Consider the following 20,862-nt stretch of genomic DNA (forward strand, 5'->3'; position numbering starts at 1 on the left):
TGCTGAAGCATAAACACATTTCCCAAATCTGTCAATTGCAACAGACTCTCTGTTAGGAGGATGGACAGTGGAACTCTGTTCTATGAGTTCCTTTTTTGTAGCTGCTGCCACAACCATGGCATCTACTGGCACCCTTTTACCCCAAAATTCCCTGCCTACTGGTAGAGCAAGAATTCAGACTGTTCTCTTGAGGATTGGCTCAACCATATCAGATTTCTTCCATGCCTGCCTTGATATCAAATGAATAAGCTCAGATAGGCAGAGTAACCCAGGAGGTTGATGGGCCAGTCCCAAAGGCTTCCTGAAATATTGATTCCTCTGGAGAAGAGTCTTGGGAGGACCAGCCACCTTTCTGCTTAAGGATCTCAAGAATGTCTCCATGGTGATTTTGGGGATCCCTCCTCTTCATCGAAATCAGTATCCTCAGTGACTGATTCTTGAGGAGAGTCCAAGTGCCTCCTTTTGCACTTTCTCTTCTTAAGGACTTCCTTGGTGAGGTGGTCTTGTAAAGTATCGGAAGAGACTAGGATACCCAGCTGGGTAGTCTAGAGGCTTTGAGTTGGCTATCCCTGTGGGGTAGAATGTTGAGGATCATGGTGCAAAAGTACAACACAAGGCCAGCAGTATGGGATCCAGAAGTCACCAAATAAAAATAAAAACACTAAGTCAAATACATATAACTGGCTGTAAACAGCCGTTTATTAGTAAGACAGACCGGTTTCGGCAGCCAATGCCTTCTTCAGTGTATGAACATTTCACACAAAATACAATCCATTTATAGACACACCCCACCTGAGAGACAAGTGGAAAATGCAACCAATGTGTAGTTAAAGAGAAAGAACACAAAAAATATATACTGCTGTAATGCATAATGGTAAATGCAATCATGGCTTGACATTAGGTAACAAATGTAACATTTATATAGGTTTCAGATATGAGTAAAAAAAATATTATAGAATGCCCCCCACATATTATATTAAATATCAAGAATGTAGCTGATATGAGAAAACTCATAATATGGTTAATAGTTGTCATAACCAAAGAGTCACATCAAGAGCATGAAAAAAATACACTAGGTGTTCCAACCGAAAATATGTGGTTAATAAATAATGGTGTAGCCGGATTGGAGAATCCATGCTTGGTCCAAGGTTCCATAATGCTTGGTTCAGCTATAATCGAAGCAGGTATGTTGGTATACCTGTAACTGTCCTTCATCGGATTCTATATGACACATAAGAAAAACTGTAGAGAAATATAAGAGATAGATGCATACAGATTACTATAAACCAATAATCATTCATGATAAAAATGTGATATATAAATCATGTAACATAAGCCTAAAACATGAACTATACCCACCTCTATCCCTATGTTTACAAGTGGTTGTTAAGTCCAGGGGGAAATAAAGCCCCCAATGTAATGATCCAATGTTGTTCCTTGTAAGTAAGTATTTTATGCCATCCCTGGGGATTACTGCGGTCACCCAGAATTCTGTCTATGATTACAAAAGAGAACTGTGCTTCAGGATGTTTCAAAGTATGCCTGTACAGGGCATTAGTATCTTTCCTGGTTTTAATATCTGATCTATGTTCGCTGATCTGTGTTCTCAATGGTCTAGAGGTTTGACCAACATAGAAAGCTTGACACCGACAAGTTACCAAATAAATCAACCAACTGCTGCTGCAGTTGCCAAATATTCTGCATTGATACACTTTACTAGTATTGCGGCTGGTAAATTCTTTGCTCTTATTGACTTGTTTGCATGAGCCACAATGGCCACACGGGAATGTACCTACTAATATATCCCCTGATATAGTCATTTGTTGGTGTATTGCTCCCCCACTTTCTTTGTGTTTGAAGTGTGAAAAGAGAGAGCCAAGAGTTCTGCCTCTCCTGTAGGAGAAATGGCATTTTTGATCCAATATTGTTCTCAAATATTCATTGGCCATAAGAATATTCCAATGCCTATTGATAATACCCTTGAGAGCACTGGAATTTCTACCAAACGTGGTTACAAACTGAATGATATTTGTGGAGCAATCCCTGGTGTTAGATTGATACTGTAACAAAGTTTGTCTCTCCATATTTTTAGTCCAATTCCAGGCATTAAGAATGTCTTGGTGTCTATAGCCCCTGTTGGCAAACCTGTGATAGAGATCCAAGCCATCTCGATCAAAATCACCCTGTGTCGAGCTCAGGCATTTAATACGCATAAATTGTGACTTGGGGATGTTGCGAATGGTGCGGCCTGGGTGCATGCTGGAAGCATGCAACAAAGTGTTATATTGAGGGTATTTACGATAGGATCTAGTGTTCAATGTATGGTCTGTGTTTCTGGTGATGGTAACATCCAAAAAATTAATGCTTTGGAGATCGTATGTTACCGTAAACTCAATACCCCATACATTTTGGTTTTGATATTCAACAAATTCCTGTAGATACCTAACATCTGCCCGCCACACCATCCAGCAATCATCCAAGTACCTGTGCCAAATGTCTATTTCGACCAAATAAATATTATGAAGTGGGTCATAGATCATGCATTTTTCAAAGAACGCCATGAATAGATCGGCATAAATGGGAGCAAAGGATGCTCCCATCGCCGTGCCCTGCAGTTGCCAATAGCATTGTCCTTGAAAGTAAAAGACATTCTTGTTGAGAACATGTTCTGTCATACAGATAAGCAATGTGTTGAACCCTGGGGAGTATAAAGCAGCCCTATCCAACCAATATTGAAGGGCCTGTAAGCCAGCCCAATGTGGAATGCTAGTATATAAGGCCTTGACGTCCAATGAACACATAAACCACCACGGCTCAAGTTGGCAGTCCTGTATGATCTGTAGAAATTGGGTCGTATCCTGCAATCTGGCCCTTACACAACACAGCAATGGTTTAAGATATTGGGTAAGAAAGGCAGATAAAGGCTCTGTCAGAGACCCAATACCTGATACAATTGGTCTGCCTGGGGGATTAGTGATGGACTTATGTATTTTTGGTAGCAAATATAAGATTTGTTTCTGAGGATCCTTAACTGTTAACTGAAAAACACAATTTTTAGTTATAATACCCTCCTCAAGGGCAAGATTCAGAAACCTATCTATTTCCTGTTTAAAATGAGTAGTAGGATCATATGACATGTGCATGTAGCATCTTTTGTCAGACAGTTGGGATTGACCCTCATTCATTTACCATTATGCCTTACAGCAGTATATATTTTTTGTGTTCTTTCTCTTTAACTACACATTGGTTGCATTTTCCACTTGTCTCTCAGGTGGGGTGTGTCTATAAATGGATTGTATTTTGTGTGAAATGTTCATACACTGAAGAAGGAATTGGCTGCCGAAACCGGTCTGTCTTACTAATAAAGGGCTGTTTACAGCCAGTTATATGTATTTGACTTAGTGTTTTTATTTTTATTTGGTGACTTCTGGATCCCACACTGCTGGCCTTGTGTTGTACTATTGAATGGTTTTGGCCATGCATCTACCTACCTGCATAGTATCATGTTGGGTTGTGCTTTTTTAGCTATGCTGTAGGACAAAGGATCTGGAAGCTATCGTTTTTTTGTACAGGGGAATCCTCCCCTGACATTTTTAAGTTTTTTGTAACTATTTGACCATCGCACCTGTGAGATAAGGTCTTTTGTATGTATGCAACCAACGATTGATGGATATCTTCGAGTCTTTTGGCATTACAATCGTGATTTCCTTTAACATGGGCTTTTTGCGTATCATGGTGGCGTTTGTGTATACTTTTGGGGCCTACACAACATCATTTAAAACGAGCAGCTGTTGTTTCAAGGACTACACATCCAAGGTTTGATTTAGCTTGAATACATGAATCGAAGGGTTGGTTCTGTGTTTTATTGAAGCAGGAGTTCATGTTGGTTTGTTCTGCAACTGGATATGTTTGTTTGAACCTTTCGGGAGCCTTAATCGCATTTTTTCTATTTTTTACAACAACCGGTGGTTGTATTTACCGATTTCTATGCTGTTGGATGTTCATAACGTAATCGGAGGCACTTCAGGTTGTCGTATAATTTTGGATCAGTATAAAGTGGGACAAACTGTTGGATTTTCGCCAAAATGGGGTTGGTGCTGTGCTTTATGTAACTAAGTGTTTTTATCAGACTGCTTAGTTAATTCTGTTGTTTGTCTAACTACTGGGTGCTTCAGTCGAATTATCGTCATTAACATACAAGAACTGGTAGGGGAACTATGAATGTCCATGCTTAATGCAACCAGAGCAACATCGGATGGTGGTCGATTTATTGACAAGCACAAACAGCAATATTTCGAGGTTGGGGATATCAGTGACTTTTGGCTGACACAGATTGCTTCATAATAACAGGAAGCTGATGAACAGTTGGTATATTCCAATGTGTAGACTACTCTTTTTGGTGTACCTACTGAAGATGTTTGTGGGATGACAAAGATTGTCTAGGATTATTAATATTCTTTTATTCATGTTTTTCACTGCATTTATACACATATGTCTTTGTACATTGGTGGGGATGCATTTTTAACAATTGTTTGCATCTCTTATGTCAAGGACTGCCTACCATAATTAGTAACATCTGCCCTGTGTATAACATCATAATTTTTTTCTCTCCATATTATGTTATTTCTCTATTGTGTTGGTCACAAACAATATTTATTGTGTATATATATATATATATATATATATATATATATATATATATATATATATATATATCAGGTTCTGTAGCAGGTTTTTTGGAGCCAATTATATTATCAATACAGTTTCTCAACTGTTTTTTTTTAAACTTGGCTCTTACTAATATGAGTAGTATATACATTTCTATGTGAGCATCACAATATTGACATACTTTTGATATACTTTTTGACATATCTATTATTATAGGCACTATTGCCATTGTATGCTTTTTACATCATTATATCAGTCTTGGATACACCTTTTTAGGTTTAGTCTGGAATATTGGTGGTTTCTATAAGCATTATTGTGGCGCATTTGTAGGCCCCACAACCCAATTGTGCAACCTAGTGTTGATGTGTTGACTGTTTGTTAACATCATATTGATTTTGGCCATTGATTGGGCATATCTTTATACTGGTACTATTTGTGTTGTACAACAGACTTACTCTTCAAGAGGTCATCAACACCTTATTCCAAGGTGCATATACTGCATATTCAGATTATTGGTTTTGTTCTCACCTTGATATCTCCTCTTGCTGTGCTGGCTTTGTGTGTGTTTTTTTCCCTTGTACAATAATAATATTTTTTTGGCAGTCAGTTGGGAATCTTGATGTGATTCAGGGGCTGATATCCATTATTACTATATATTATTATTAAATACTGATTCTCTGTCATAGTCTTTTATCTTGGTTTGTGGTCTCTGTCTTTGGGCTTGTAACATATATCAAGCATGGACCTAGACAGTATCCTTACTGGATTGTGTGCCGATCGGGAGGACATTGGAGTTTTCGGTATCCATGCCTCGCCAGGCAGCAATTCCAATGAATCAGTGGAACAATAAGCCATGAATTGTGAATTGGCATTTAATTCTCTTTCCAAGGGTCTTAAAAACCTGAGATCAAACATATGGCACTTGCGTTTGTTCCGGGCATATTTACATAAAAATATAGCCCCTAGAGGTCTTCGTATTCGGTTACAACCATTGGTTGGCAGACAAGAAGACAGATTATCTAATGAGTGGCGTGAAGCCTTACAGAAAGGGTCCATGCTTTTTGTCAACATACTGGCTCAATATTATGAACGTATGATTGATACTAACCTCCAGGAAGTCAAAACTATGTGTTTAGATTGTAAAAGATTTGAGTCTCAATCAACATTTCAGGACTCTATTAACAAGCTATCACAGGAACTCACAAACCATGATAAAATTACTAAAGATAGAAAAATTAAAAAGTTCAAAAGAGATTATATGGACTACCAAAGGGGGCGTCCTTTTGACTCCCAGAGAACAGTGAAATTTATGGGTACCAACTCCGGTTCCACATCTAATGTTCCCACTAATAGTCTTAACAAGAAAAGACCTCGGTCTATTTTGAAAAACAGGGATCAAACATATGCCAGCTCAACAGGGGAGGATTCCTCATGTACTGATTACGATAGTTCCAGTAACAAGGATTCACCACATAGAAAAAAATCGAACAGAGTTATCCCTTTAGACAAGGTCCCAGGTGTAGGGGTGGACGCAAACACAGAAGTGGTAAACATGCCCAATTTCCTCGAGGGGTTGATCCAGAATTTTCTAACGTAAATCAGGATGTCAATCAAAATGTTTTGAATTTATCTAAAGAAATTTTGTCTGTACAGCATTTACAACTTTTGAATAAAGGCTTGGGTTTTATCCCTGGGTTCTTTTGTAATGAACATAATACTGTCACTGATGTCATGAGTTTCTGTCATAACCTGAATTTGAAAATGTTTTTTGCAGATAAAGACTCTCAAAGAACTGAGGAGTTTAGATTCATCAAATCTGATATTCAACCACCTATGCACAAACATGTTTCCGTTTTTTTGCAAGCGGTACTTGGGGACCTACATTTTGCACACAGAGAACATGATATAATGAGATCTAATCTCTCTATACAGGAATCCACTGCACTCAATGAGCTCAGGGAGAACAAAAATATTGCCATCCTACCAGCAATTAAGGGGGGAGCCGTGGTTGTCATGGACATGAGCTCATACTTGAATGAGGGTCAGTCCCAACTGTCTGACAAAAGATGCTACATGCACATGTCATATTATCCTACTACTCATTTTAAACAGGAAATAGATAGGTTTCTGAATCTTGCCCTTGAGGAGGGTATTATAACTAAAAATTGTGTTTTTCAGTTAACAGTTAAGGATCCTCAGAAACAAATCTTATATTTGCTACCAAAAATACATAAGTCCATTACTAATCCCCCAGGCAGACCAATTGTATCAGGTATTGGGTCTCTGACGGAGCCTTTATCTGCCTTTTTTACCCAATATCTTAAACTATTGCTGTGTTGTGTAAGGGCCAGATTGCAGGATACGACCCAATTTCTACAGATCATACAGGACTGCCAACTTGAGCCGGGGTGGTTTATGTGTTCATTGGACGTCAAGGCCTTATATACTAGCATTCCACATTGGGCTGGCTTACAGGCCCTTCAATATTGGTTGGATAGGGCTGCTTTATACTCCCCAGGGTTCAACACATTGCTTATCTGTATGACAGAACATGTTCTCAACAAGAATGTCTTTTACTTTCAAGGACAATGCTATTGGCAACTGCAGGGCACGGCGATGGGAGCATCCTTTGCTCCCATTTACGCCGATCTATTCATGGCATTCTTTGAAGAATGCATGATCTATGACCCACTTCATAATATTTATTTGGTCGAAATAGACATTTGGCGCAGGTACTTGGATGATTGCTGGATGGTGTGGCGGGCAGATGTTAGGTATCTACAGGAATTTGTTGAATATCTTAACCAAAATGTATGGGGTATTGAGTTTATGGTAACATACGATCTCCAAAGCATTAATTTTTTGGATGTTACCATCACCAGAAACACAGACCATACATTGAACACTAGATCCTATCGTAAATACCCTCAATATAACACTTTGTTGCATGCTTCCAGCATGCACCCAGGCCACACCATTCGCAACATCCCCAAGTCACAATTTATGCGTATTAAACGCCTGAGCTCGACACAGGGTGATTTTGATCGAGATGGCTTGGATCTCTATCACAGGTTTGCCAACAGGGGCTATAGACACCAAGACATTCTTAATGCCTGGAATTGGACTAAAAATATGGAGAGACAAACTTTGTTACAGTATCAATCTAACACCAGGGATTGCTCCACAAATATCATTCGGTTTGTAACCACGTTTGGTAGAAATTCCAATGCTCTCAAGGGTATTATCAATAGGCATTGGAATATTCTTATGGCCAATGAATATTTGAGAACAATATTGGATCAAAAATGCCATTTCTCCTACAGGAGAGGCAGAACTCTTGGCTCTCTCTTTTCACACTTCAAACACAAAGAAAGTGGGGGAGCAATACACCAACAAATGACTATATCAGGGGATATATTAGTAGGTACATTCCCGTGTGGCCATTGTGGCTCATGCAAACGAGTCAATAAGAGCAAAGAATTTACCAGCCGCAATACTAGTAAAGTGTATCAATGCAGAATATTTGGCAACTGCAGCAGCAGTTGGTTGATTTATTTGGTAACTTGTCGGTGTCAAGCTTTCTATGTTGGTCAAACCTCTAGACCATTGAGAACACGGATCAACGAACATAGATCAGATATTAAAACCAGGAAAGATACTAATGCCCTGTACAGGCATACTTTGAAACATCCTGAAGCACAGTTCTCTTTTGTAATCATAGACAGAATTCTGGGTGACCGCAGTAATCCCCAGGGATGGCATAAAATACTTACTTACAAGGAACAACATTGGATCATTACATTGGGGGCTTTATTTCCCCCTGGACTTAACGTCCACTTGTAAACATAGGGATAGAGGTGGGTATAGTTCATGTTTTAGGCTTATGTTACATGATTTATATATCACATTTTTATCATGAATGATTATTGGTTTATAGTAATCTGTATGCATCTATCTCTTATATTTCTCTACAGTTTTTCTTATGTGTCATATAGAATCCGATGAAGGACAGTTACAGGTATACCAACATACCTGCTTCGATTATAGCTGAACCAAGCATTATGGAACCTTGGACTAAGCATGGATTCTCCAATCCGGCTACACCATTATTTATTAACCACATATTTTCGGTTGGAACACCTAGTGTATTTTTTTCATGCTCTTGATGTGACTCTTTGGTTATGACAACTATTAACCATATTATGACTTTTCTCATATCAGCTACATTCTTGATATTTAATATAATATGTGGGGGGCATTCCATAATATTTTTTTTACTCATATCTGAAACCTATATAAATGTTACATTTATTACCTTATGTCAAGCCATGATTGCATTTACCATTATGCATTACAGCAGTATATATTTTTTGTGTTCTTTCTCTTTAACTACACATTGGTTGCATTTTCCACTTGTCTCTCAGGTGGGGTGTGTCTATAAATGGATTGTATTTTGTGTGAAATGTTCATACACTGAAGAAGGCATTGGCTGCCGAAACCGGTCTGTCTTACTAATAAAGGGCTGTTTACAGCCAGTTATATGTATTTGACTTGGTGTTTTTATTTTTATTTGGTGACTTCTGGATCCCATACTGCTGGCCTTGTGTTGTACTATTGAATGGTTTTGGCCGTGCATCTACCTACCTGCATAGCATCATGTTGGATCATGGTGCAAAGTCATCTGAGAAGTAGAAGGTGGATCTGAGGGGGTAGGACCCATCTGACCTGCCGGAGCAGAGAACACTCTTTTCACAACCTCAAATGCAGATTGCACCAGATAGAAACAAGACAACAGAGCTGAGAAAGTGAGTTTCTGGCTCATCACCTCCCTCTTCCCAAAGAACAGTCCACCTGAGGTGGAAGTCGAAGCCGATCTGTCCAGTGCCAAAGCTCCAAGAGGAAGAGATGGTTCCAAAAACCTCTGGGTCAATTCCAACCTCCCGGATCCAATAGGGATGCTTCGGCTCTGAGAGTCATCCTGCTCCAAGGATGTCAGAGCTGGTGCTCTTAGAGCAGTATTCAGATGTGAAGATGTTGCTCTCTTTGGATCCGAACCAAACAGATCCAGAATGCTCAGATCTGAGGACTCTAAAACAACAGGTTGGATTATTGAAGGAGCTGTAAAAGGTGGAGTAGTAGATGATCAGATTTCCTAACCTGAAGGGGTAGGAACCATGACAACTCTCATCTGAATCTGCTCTGTGAAGAATTTCATCATCATCCTCTCTACATCTTCTTCCATGAGACTCCTGAAGAAACGAGAAGATACCAAGGATGGTGATTTAGAGTGCCTCTGTAAAAAGGAGAGGGCATTCTGGATGGGACTGGATCCAGACTTGGGGAATAAGTTGTCCTTGGTAAAGATTTCAGATCTGAGGGTGTAGGATCTGAAACAGGCTTGATCAAATCCAATGAGGACTGAACCATTAGTAATTTCGGATCCAGTTTCTCTTTCTTCTTTTTCGGTTCAGTTGAAGAAGAAGCTGGAGAATCATAAGGCTTAGATCCTTTTATAGTGTCTCTGGATTTGTGTTTTGGGGATTAAACCTCACTAATGGCCTCAGAGAAGGAAGCTGGCAGCAGTCCTTTTAACATTTATTTATTCTTCCTGTCAGCAAGTGCTCAGGGGTTGAACCCATGACAGATACTGCACTCCTGTTGTAAATGATCCGGGCCCAAGCAATATACACAAAGATTGCAGGGCATCTGAATAAGGCAACTTATGTGCACATTTATCACACTTTTTAAATTCTGTTGGACCTTTTTCAGACATTATTAAAGGAAAAAGTTATTGAAATAGCAGAAGTACTAAACTAAACTTTTTTTTTAACCAGAAAGAGAGGGAAAAGTTAAATGCCAACAATGGTATTGAAGAGCTACAATAAACTTGTAGACAGAAAAAGAAATACCAACTATGGTAAGGAAAGAGGAATACACTATGTGTAAAAGGGAGTACGGAAGGAAGGTCAGGCCTACCAATGATGTTAGGAAAGTTTACACTCAAAAGTGTAGAGGCAAAGATTGTAGAAACAACTTAAAAATATAATTAAATATTAAACATTAAAGAAATAGTCATAAATAAGGATTTTTTTAGATAAGGAAAATCAAAAATAACTTATCTCCCACATTATACGAGAGCTGAAGGTGACCAAGTCTAGACACAAAGGCAATAAATGAGAACTGAGAGATGTTAGGGGTGGTGCATTATGGGTAGGGAAGGCGCTCAAGAGTTTATTGGAGGCCATGAGCTAGAATAACAGACAAGTCTGATCTGAGGATTGGATCCAATCCCCTTTAGTTGAGGACTGAATGACAATTGACAACATCAGATCTCTAGTTAATGCTTTAGTAAATTTTCCTTCACAAAATGTCAAATACAATCCCACAAGTTATCAAATCGATGAAAAGCAGGACTACACACAAAAGGCTTAATGAAAAAAATAGATAAATGGAATGAATGGGGTCTCTGGGTATGGGGAATCATTACACGCTTTATGGTTTTGCTGTTCATCATGATATCAATTATCAAAACCCAGAATACCAGATACTTCATTTATTCCAGCCTAGATACTCTGCACATATATAATATACAAGTAAATATTGAAACATGTAATAGAACAATGATCACAGCATAAACAAGAATAACAAGCTAATAAAGCTCACATGGAATTACAAATATGGCACCATCAACTGACACTCACCGAAACATCCACATGTACACTGCAAAATATTCAATGCCACACACACAGGCATAAACAAGAAAACATCACATTGCCTACCACATGCACTTAACTAGCACACACTCACACAACATTGTTTGCAGCAGGACAAGCCCCCTGCACCCCATGAGGTGGAGCTGCCCTACTATACCCCTCGCGTACATACAGTACATACTAACTCCATGGTTGCACACAAGGGGTAAAGAGCATATACCTTATATAGCAACACTGCTACTGCCCCAAAACCACTCACAACAAACAACATACATGCATGCACCATACATGCACACTCATGCATGAACCCACTGCACACTCTACAAGTACCCAGATAAATGTAATATCAAATGCATACTTACTTAAAGAATACTGCAACCCAGTGCATGTAGTTATCTCACATTTGTTAAGTTTCATACCCACTTAAATAATACCACAAACTACTCAATAAGTTGACAATTCAACAAACTAAATGTCATATAGATAGATGCAGATATAGATATATGTGACTTAGCTGAATTTCAAATGATTGAAATAGCAGAAGCAGCCGGAGGAAAAAAATGTAAGAAGTTTTTTTTTTCTTTTTGCAGACAGCACTCCTGACTCCTTTAACTTCATGGTCTCACAGCCCTGATGAAAATGGAAAAGAGCATGCAGAAGAGATTGCTGTGATCAATGTCAACGAACAAATACAATCCACACGTGGCAGCACTGATGATGTAACATCAATCACTGGGTAAAACTTCTTCAGATATTTTTACTTTTCTCTTATAGAACATTCTGCAAATATGAATGCTATATTTGACTAAATGGATTTTCAGCTATTTGTGTTCTGTCATTTGGGATTTAACCACTTAGGCATTTAACCAAACATCATGGTTTCATATATATATATATATATATATATATATATATATATATATATATATATATATATTAACATAAATAAAGGAAGCCAAGAATTTCATCAAAATGCAGTTAATCTGTTTTAACATTATTCTGCATTACATCAAACTTGTTTGGTTGACGTATGTAGAACAATGTTAAAAGGGATCATGAATATGTGTACTTGAATGTGTTTTGTGTGTGGGGGGGGGGGGGTTAGGTAAGGGCTGATTTGCTGACAGTGGTATCTGTAACAGTGGAGTAAATACTTTTCCTTATTCCCCTCTGTTGTGTGATCACGGAGTTAGTATATAAAGTTAGCAGGGATGTGGACAGTGCAGAGAGACTCCCCCTGCAAAAACACTCTCTTTTTTTTCTTTTTCATAGTTTTGAGTGTTTCATTTATTCAGGTCAATATATTGAAAAGGTAAATTAGTGAATTTTGACGTTTCAGTATGCACGCACGCAGGCACACATAGGTTCATAGGTAGGTACTAGGCGATCAACCCTGGGGCCTATATAAGCCTAGCCAAAAAGGTTCCCTGGCTTTCACCACCCAAGAAAATTATTTTCCTGTGCCCGTCACATGTATTTTAACAGTTATGAAGTGACAATTAGAATAAATTAAAGCAGATGGGAAAAATACATCTGAAGCAGAGTATAACTATATAATCTGATACAAATGCTGAAATGCAAAACAATAAAATAAAATGAGTATCTGAACTTCCTGCTCTAGCAAACACTAATCTGTGAAGTGTGTGAATGACAGACAAGTGAAAAACCTTTGCTTCAAAATACCACAGATCAGAGGCATATAATTAATTTGTCCTACTGACTTAATGCTAACAACAACCATGGCTTGTAATACTAAACAAATGCATCCCATACTAAAACACCTAGCTATTCTTCTTAGCCTTACAATAGCTACTGTCATAGTCTATGTACTGAAAAACACCTTAATCAGACATGACTAAACCACACCTCTGCACACCTGCACGTAACTACAAACAGCCCTTCAAGTAACACCTCACATCTAGTACCTCTCCTTCACAAAAAAAGGACAAATCTGCATGAGCAAGTTACCTCTGCAGCCTTAAACTGCTTACCATCCTCAACTATCCATGATGTTTGTCACGGTGCTGTTGTGCCTACCAGGTGATATGGATACAAACAGAGGATCAAATGATACATTTGAGGAACTTAAAAAGCATAAAAAGACTGAAGGTCATACATCTCAACTGCAAAAGTGTTTGCAATAAAATCCCTGAATTACAAATGGATCTTGACTCTAAAGGCCAACACCTGTCAGAAATAAGATATCAAACCCCATATAGAAGATGAATCTGCTATACCAGGCTTCACATGTTTTAGTGCAGATATAAAGCATAAAAAAGCTGGAAGTGCGTAGAGGCAACATTGCAACCAATGATAAACGTGTGATAATCAAACCTTAAAATATAAATGGAAGAAAAACAGTACTTGTTGATGTCAATGCAAATTCTACACATCTACTTAAAATCAAACAGCAAAAAAAAAAAAAAAAACTGTTTCAGGATACTATAACCTGGTCCTAGTTCTGTGAAAACTACTCCAGTGAATTCAAACTGCTTGGTGACCTTAACATTCCATGGAGCTGGCAAATTCAGAATGGTTCAGAATTTCAGCTTCAAGCCCTACCCTTCTCTCAGTTGATTACAGCCACTCTGGAACTTTACCTAGTCACATTAGTGATCACGATGCAACCTTTGCGATATGAAAGAACACAATACCAACATTTGTACCACAGATAATAATGCTAAAAAGCCTGGAGTAACTAAATATGGAGAAAGTACCACGAGTTAACACAGGTAAACAGAAATTACAAAGCTGATGATTTTGAAGGAGACATGAGCATCTTCATTACAATAATACTATAATTATCAGTCAGGTATGCTTGACACTATAAAGTAAAAATCAGAAACAAGTCAGTGCCGTGACTTGACAAAACCTGTTAATGAATAATAAAAGAGCAAGACTGGTCTTACAATACTAAATACTAATAATATTACTAAATATTATTACACTATTACTCTGTATATAATGCATGTATATATTTTGTTTTTTCAGTCATTCTGTATATAATGTCATTTATCTTTGCCTTTATACCCTCAAACCAACTATGATATATTCACTTTGTATTTAAGATATGTATATATTTAATTTTATCTTTTAGTCTGTATATAATGTCATGTATCTATTGTGCTTTCCCCAGGCTGAGACTGAAATGGGTCCAGTGGGATCAGTGCTTCACCCTGGTTAACAAATTCAAAATAAAAACAAAGTCTGGGAAGAAAACAAGAAAATCAATTCACTAACTTCACCACAAAAATACAGAGAAGCCTACAGCCAGTATTTGAGATACCTCAGAAGTACTTGGTGAAAATAGTACAAGTTCCAATTCAACAATCTCACAAACCCTAATATGTTTTAGATTTATATCACTAGCATAGTAGGCAATAATAAAAAGTGGGGTAAACAACCCTCTGGACCAACCACACATTTGAAAGCAACAAACTTATTTGCTGTACTTTAGCTCCATAGTCAGCAAATGTAGCAGTAACCAAAACATCATTTCAAACAGCAGAGTAAGCACAGATAACATCAACAACAGTTTTAACTTCCAATCTGTTTCAACAGATTATATAAAAAATGACTAAGAAAATGAAAAGACCGTAGAGCAACATCCTTTGGCTCACTCCCACTACAGTTTGTTAGGTAAATACTAGGCTAGCTGGTGTTGCAGGCCATTTTAGGCCTAGTCAATTTCTCTTTTTGTGCCCAAAGTAACCTATCCCATTTGGTTACAGATTGGCTTCACCCATCCCATGGTTGATAATTATAGATTACCTCTAATAAGAATAACTGGGATCATACCATAGATAATTTGTGGGGACCCGTATACGGAATAATGCATTTAGAAGCTATATCTGCTCATTAGTAGTACAGGGGGCAGTCCTGGGGTAACATTTCTGTTTCCCACCCATAGATCTAAGTTGCACTTGAAAATAGACAGAAATTAACTTTGTTTAATGTGGATGGGGAAACTAAAAAGTCCATTTTACAAGGCAAAAAACAACACTACTGTAATTTACAGACAGTAAATCAAAATAACCCTCAGAAGGTTTGGGCAGGTTTAAATAATCTACTACATCCTGGACAAACTTCAACCCCAATCCCTGCTGCTACTATTGATAAAGCCCCTGAAGATGTTTCTGACAGTTTTAACCGATTCTTTATTGAGACAATTCAAGCCCTAGCTAGCCAACTACCTCCTAGCTCCCCTGGTCCTGAAAGTACCACCCCTAGAAACCTATTTGCGTTCAGCTTCCAACCGGTCGCCACTTCACTTATCCATACCTTGATCAGAAAATGAAAACCCACTACACTTTCTGCTGATCAACTCCCTCTCTGCCGAGTACCTACAAAAATCAGCTGATGCTATTGCTTGCCCCGTCTCAATACTAATCAATCGAATCATAGTAGAAACTAAAATTCCCACCATCTGGAAAATATCCTATGTAATCCCACTTTACAAAGGATTCAGCTCTACTGAATTCTCCAATTATAGGCCAATAGCTATACTCTCTCCACTTGCAAAGATTATGGAAAAATGTATTCATAGACAACTCATGCACCACCTAATCCAGAATCACCTTATGGCAGACACTCAGCATGGCTTCCGTCCTCATCACAGCACTACGTCAGCCCTCCTAGCCTTTACCAACACCATAAACCATAATCGCAACAATAATTATATATCCTCAGCCCTCGTCTTGGATCTTTCCAAGGCATTCGATATGGTTGATCACCAACTTTTAATCCAAACCCTGCAAACATTCTGTCTAGATACTAGAGACCTTCAATGGTTTCAATCTGACCTGAATGGTCGACAGCAGGCTGTCCTCTGGCAGAACAAACTCTCTAATCTTCTACCAAACACCCTTGGAGTACCACAAGGCTCTATACTAGGGCCCTTGCTGTTCTCCATCTTCATTAACGACCTTTATACTGTCATCCCAAAAGTCAGCTGTATCCAATATGCTGATGACTCTACTCTGATTTGCTCGGCCACATCTCCAATAGAGTTATGGTCAGCTACCCAGACCACCTTTAATACAATAGAAAACTGGCTTTCTGGACATCGTCTGATCCTAAATCCCAAAAAAACTAAAATGCTGTTATTTTCACCAACACATAGGTCTACCGCTTTCACCTTTACTATAAATTCAAATGATGGCACAATAATCTCCCCTGACCCCTCTACAAAACTATTAGGTGTCATCATAGATAATAATCTAAAATTCGACCTACATGTTAACCAAACCATCAAAACCATCAATAAAAAACTAGGGTCACTTTAAAGAATAAAAGCCTTCCTAACCCCTCCAGCTAAAATTGTCATAGCTCGCTCTCACCTTCTTTCAATCCTTCTGTATGCATTCCCTCTACTCTTGAATTTAAACAAGACTGTCCTTAAACTCTCAATTTGCTACAACCACATTGCCAGGTTTGCCACTGGGCTGCCTTTTAGGACACATCATTGCATCAATCTATATCAGCTTGGGTGGCTTGAACTACCCAGCCTAATCCAGTATGACCAACTGATTATGGCCTATAAAATCCTCTATAATCCGGACATAACTCCTGCACTTAAAAATATTATCACCCCTATAACAATCCTAGACCGCTTCGATCCTCTAACAAACTACTAATTCAGACTAGCAAAATTAATATCACAGCCGGTGACTCTTTCTTTGCAAACTCTGTAAGTAGACCCTGGAACTCTCTTCCAGCTGATATTACCTTACTTTCTACCTTAGGTCAATTTAAAACTAGACTCAAACAACAGTTGTCACTTAACTGGCTATGTCAATGTATCAAGCCTGGCTAACTCTCTCTAGAATGTGTAAAAATCTGTTAACCAGTTTACTGTGTAATTTAATTTAATCCTGACTTACGCTTAGGATTAACTCTAACCTTTGGAACTTGTTTAACTTGCTTACTTATGTAATCACTGTAAATAGTCTGTTTGTAATATGTAATGCTGGTATTATGTAATGCTGTATCTGCTTACCCTGGGAGCTTTTCTCCCCGGGCCTCCGCTGAAAATGGACATGCATCCAGTCAGACTATCCCGGTAAACAAATGTAAAATAAAATAAAATAAATAAATAAATAAATTCTTAGCCTTATATCCAAAATATTACAAAGAATTGTACACACAGTTAACATGTACCATGGCAGTTAACCTTTCTCTCCAACAACCTCATCGCCAACACACAGCACAGATTCAGTGAAGGACACGGTACCTGAGCAGCTCTCCTTAAGCTTCTCCGACAGTTGGCTTCCCACTGCAGCAAAGGATAAAGAATAGCTATAGTATTCCTCATTTTTTCAAAAGTATCTGAAATTGTTGGCCACAACAGTCTCAACCAGAGACAACAAGAAACTTGCTGCACCAGCATGCTGTTATCCTTGATCAGATAATGTTTCTACGAGAAATCTAGCACTTTGATGGTATAACATACTCTCTAGCACATTTATAAGTATATTAAGTACTCTAAGACTCGGTCCTTGTTCCACAACTTCACTAACAACATGCAAGAAAGAAAATACAACTGAATGTGCAGATGATTCAACCATGTTCCACTGTATACCTGGATGAGCCAAAACAGTCTTATTCTCAGTGAGAAGAAAACAAAATAATTATCTTTAGCAAACAGAACATTAAGTCAGATTTCATCCTGAAAAGCACTCCAAGCATACCTCTCAACCATACCAAATCCCTCTCTATTTACCGGTTTTGAGGGCAAAATAATGGGGTGCCACGAATTCCCAAGTTGCCCTCTTTAATTCACAATTTTTTCCTTTTTATTTTATTTAACTTTTTAATTTTTGTATTACAACTGATGTCACCACGCATCACCAGCCCACAGGGGGCATCATCTTCATTGGACTGTTATTTTGAACTGTTTTGGAGGGAGAGTATAGTAGCAGTTTTGCAGTGTCTGCCAGCACACCATTACATGCCGCAGGTAAGAAAAAGAAAAAATAATTGTATGCTATCAAGATTATAATGAAGAACTGTGCAGAAATCTATTTAAGCAGACCGCTATTGCTGCCAGAGTGCCAGTTCCCTCATTATTTAGTGCTAAAGGAAGAACTCTATAGGATATAGCTCCCTCATTATTGCTGTCAGTTGCCTGGTTATGTTGTGCCGAGTTATTGCTGCCAGTAATGGCAAAAATCTAGTGCTGAGTTATCGACACTTGCCAGTAACAGCAGAAATCTAGTGCTGACTGAGTTACTGCTGCCAGTAACGGCAAAAATCAATATAGTTATTGCTGCTGCTAGGAACGTCAGAAATGTAGTGCTGAGTTATTGCTGCCAGCCAGGAACAGCAGATATCTAGTGCTGGCTGAGCTATTGCTGCCAAATTTTATCTAGTTCAAAAGTAAATCTAGTGCTGAGCTTGAGTTATATCTAGTGCAGAAGCGTGTGTGTGTGAGTTTTATCAGCAGAAAGCTAGTGCAGACCACTATTGCTGCCAGAGTGCCAGTTCCCTCATTATTTAGTGCTAAAGGCAGAAATCTATAGGCTATAGCTCCTTTGTTATTGTTGCCAATTCCCTCTTTATGTTGTGCCAAGTTATTACTACCAGAAATGGCAGAAATCTAGTGCCGAGTTATTGCTGTGCCAGTAATGGCAGAAATCTAGTGCTGACTGAGTTACTGCTGCCAGTAAAGGCAGAAATCAAATCTAGTGCTGAGTTATTTCTGCCGGGTATGGCAGAAATATAGTGCTGACTGGGTTATTACTGTCGAGTTTTGTCTAATGCAGAAGTACATCTAGTGCTGAGTCTGAATTATATCTAGTGCAGGTGTATGTGTGTGTTGTAGGCAGAAAGCTAATGCTGATTTATTGCTGAAACGGCAGAAAGCTATTGCTGAGTTATTGCTGCCGAGTTGTATCTAGTGTGTGTGTGTAAGTGGACTGTCTAAAGCAGGTATGAAGGAATTTCACATTCTTGAAGCAGGATACAGAAATTAAAGAGGCAGTAACTGGCAGAATACAGTGTGATAAACAAGAAAACAACCGCTTGTGGTTAAAGATGGTGAAAATAGTCTCATGAATACGTCAGTAAGAGCTGTTCATTGAACTTCATTCCTATGCAAAATATGTTTAATAAGAATTAGGGCTGAGCCTGAGGCCCTTAAAAACAGCATGCATGCAATAACAGTTAATCCAGTACTATGCATGCATGCAATAACAGTTAATCCAGTACTAAACATGATCTATTGTCAAATACCAAAGAACTGCAGACAGGAAAATATTATGGTATGATCTATGCTCTACTCTTACTGGTGTGTGCTATAATTTGTAACTATTATACTTATTATTTAATTCCATCATCTTGTTGCTGATGAATTACTTGGGTTATCTCTGAACTTTGTAACATAAGTGTTTTTGTATGTGTCTTCGGAGGTGTGACTGCTTAAGCTGTATCAGCCACATAGGTTCATAGATTAGTACTAGGCTAACTGCCCTTGCAATTTTAAGCCTAGCCAATTATCCCTTGTGAGGTTCAAACCCTGTACTTTGTGGTTGTAAGACAAACACCTTATCCATTAGGCTACCCTACCAAACCATAATTGCATTCTAGGCTCCAGCTGGTTTATTTTAAGGTTTCATTGACCAGAGTTCACTTTGACTGAAAAGGGACAGAAGAAATACGCAGGTGCCAATGTTTGATGATATCCTGGCATAAATTGTAATAGGAAAATATTTTAATGTATAATAAATGCATGAGAAGGACAGTGTAGGGACTCAGACTCCATGAAACTTAATGAAGTGGTTGAAGCACAGCACTGTACATGTTCACACATAGTAATGTTCATGGAATACAGTCCAAGGCAGCTGACTCCGGAACATAAGCTTTGGCAAATCTGCACTAATGGACTTTGATAAACAGAGAGATAGTGATACACTTAGGTACTTTCTGATTGCCTTGTTTTTTCTCTAGCTATTTTGATTCAGTTCTAAGATGATAGCACTTAGTGGGTCACCGCAACTGATTTTCTGGACACTTCTTTTTTTGTGGGGGGCACTTATGCTGAAACAGGAGTTCTTTCTGCTGTTGTTATATTTGCTATATGAGAAGCTCATCTCCACCTTGGCATGTTACAAAATTGTAATGAAACTGAAGTGTGCTTGTTGCAGGACGTGTTTGTATTGCCCTAGTGCGCCTGTGATGTGGGAGGTCTGTTTAATGAACACAACATGCATCTTACTGGGGTGGAGGGCCATATTTTGGTTGTTTGTTCTTTTGTTTGCGTTTGAAAGTTGGTATCCCATAATTCCATTGGAGTGGGTGGGGTTACATAATTATATATACTACATAGTTATATATGTTAATTTTATGTTAATCAACATACAGATTTGTACCTATTTTTCATGGCCTTTGTCCAGATTTTTGATGTTTCCAGGTTGACAGGTATGAATCTCCAAACAGTACAGAGATTTTCCTTACTGGAAGTACTTGGACATCACCATTGACT

The sequence above is a fragment of the Protopterus annectens genome, chromosome 7.part0 (assembly GCF_019279795.1).
Source record: "Protopterus annectens isolate FY-2018-M chromosome 7.part0, PAN1.0, whole genome shotgun sequence".
In the NCBI taxonomy this organism is placed as follows: Eukaryota; Metazoa; Chordata; order Ceratodontiformes; family Protopteridae; genus Protopterus; species Protopterus annectens.